Here is a 2,141-nt window from a genome sequence, read left to right as displayed (position 1 = left end):
TTCTGTTCCTGCACTTTTCTCACCACAGCAGCTTCTCTGACCTAGCAGGTGACTGGACCAGCTGCTGAATATTCTAGAAAGCCAACGAAAGCAACTGCAGCTTGAGAAGATTTCAGGTATCCCAAATACTCATGATGAGTATTACACAAGAAGGACTTACAGACCACGAGAACCCGAGATATCCAGAGAATGATGGAATGGCGGAATTTCCTGTCACTCCCGCCAGGTTCCTCCAATCAACCCCTTCTGGTCCCGCCCAATATTCAGCAGCTTCCTGCTACGTGATTCTTTTAATCCTACATACTTCGGGACCTTTTAAATAATTAGTTTCCCAATTCTTCACAGAGTTTTTGTTGTTGTTGGTGGTTTGAATTTTTGTTTGCTTGTGTGTTTGATTGATGGTTCACTTGTTTTTATTTTGTCTTTTTCTTAAACTCCTCGGATCAGTCAGGTGTGACCGCCCTCCCGATCAGGAACCACTCCTCCAACTCTGTTACAGGCTGCCTTCCACACAACTGCAGCTGTCAGGATGCCCAGGACCTACCCCGCACAGCTTCCCGACTATTTTGCTGCCAGACTAGACCAGAACTCGATGTAATAGGACACTGCACCTGGGTTCTGAACTCTTCAGATCTCAGTTATCCTTCCCTTCTCACATTGCCAGTCTACCTCCCTAGGTTAAAATGCACAAAAGAGAGCGATCCTCTGAACTCTGATGCTCAGTTCAAATTCCCAAAACAATGTAAAAAAACATCAAATGCCTTTGGCTCAAACCACAAACATTTATGTATCCCCTAATGAGGGCAATTTACTGATATCCAAGATACAGAACTGCAAAACTAGAGGTATGATCAAAGAGATCAAACCTGTAGACCATGTAAATCAACTTGAAGTAGAGAGGAAAAAAATGATTCCCGGGCAAGAAAAAAAAAAAAAAGCAGATGCCTGAAGGACAAGAGGACAACAATATAGGGTATGAAAACTGAGTTCAAAAAAAGGTTGGAAACATGAAAAAAATAATAAAACATAAACACCCTGGAAAGAAAATGCAGCAAGGCAAATAATAACAACTCATAGAGAACCTGTGGGACATAGAATATCAGGCTTGAATAAAGGTTAAGGAGTTGGATGACTCAGGCAAAGAAAATTAGGAATTAAAAAAAATGTTAGATTAAGGAACAAGATTATTTACTGCTTGAATGGAGAGGTAAAATAGAGAAACTTCTATAGAAATCTGTCTAGATTTTTTCAAAAAAAAAAAGAAAAGAAAGAAAAGAAAGAAAGAGAGAGAGAGAGAGAGAGAGAGAGAGAGAGGAAGGAAACACGAGATAGAACTACAATACAGTAGACACTGTTCAGTCATTTATTCACAGATGGGCTCTTTGTTGTTTTGTATAATTTTCTCTGTACACACATGCACGTCTGCATAAGCTAGGAAGAAGATTCCAGCATTACCTAAGTCTCTAGAGATTCCACCTGGGAAATCAACTCTTTTCATGACTGTAATGAGGCCCAGGTTTCTCAGGTGAATTTGAGGTTCAAAACCTGTTGTGCTGGTTGTGACACATTAAATGAATTGCAGCTCAGATGAAGGTGAGAGCTCAAAAAACAGAAGGCCAGAACTGGGCATCTGTCCTAAAGTACAGATTCCTGAGGCCATGGAAACTTTATAAGATGGCAGGGAGACTTGTTTCCCATTGTAGTTTTATTCTTCCGCGTACTATGCTTATCTAAAAAAAGACATGTCACCAGCTAATAGATCTTCCACTTGAGAACTGATTAAACATATTGGTAATTAATAATGAATCTGAGTTAAGGAAAGAAATGGAAGCCTTTACCTCAGAATGACTTAACTAAGGATAAGTCCAAATTGCAATTCTCTAATTTATGTTCTCTGTGCTTTCAATCCTCTATCTATTGCCTACTTTTGAATCTGTAACTGCCTGAAGGCTGTCTTGTGTTTCTCTCCTGTGTTTCTGCCTTCTGTCTCTGTGTATGTGTCTATCTGTGTACTCTGATTGTTTCACTCTCTTTTCTGATTGTATTTTCCTGGCTGGACTAAAGAAACAGCTTTACTGTCTTTATGGAACATCAGGGAAAACATCACATGGGTATGGAATGGGATACTGTGTAGAAATCTT

At 39.7% G+C, this 2,141-nt stretch overlaps 1 pseudogene; it reads right to left on the bottom strand.

The window, feature by feature from the left end:
• LOC116892904 overlaps positions 1–1,789 on the bottom strand; it is a 9,155-nt pseudogene extending 7,366 nt beyond the window's left edge.
• Positions 1,790–2,141: the final 352 nt, after the last annotated feature.

This window comes from Rattus rattus, chromosome 1 (assembly GCF_011064425.1).
Source record: "Rattus rattus isolate New Zealand chromosome 1, Rrattus_CSIRO_v1, whole genome shotgun sequence".
NCBI classification, from domain to species: domain Eukaryota; kingdom Metazoa; phylum Chordata; class Mammalia; order Rodentia; family Muridae; genus Rattus; species Rattus rattus.
The sequence above is the reverse complement of the archived record's forward strand: the minus strand, read 5'-3'. Positions and strand labels throughout refer to the sequence as shown.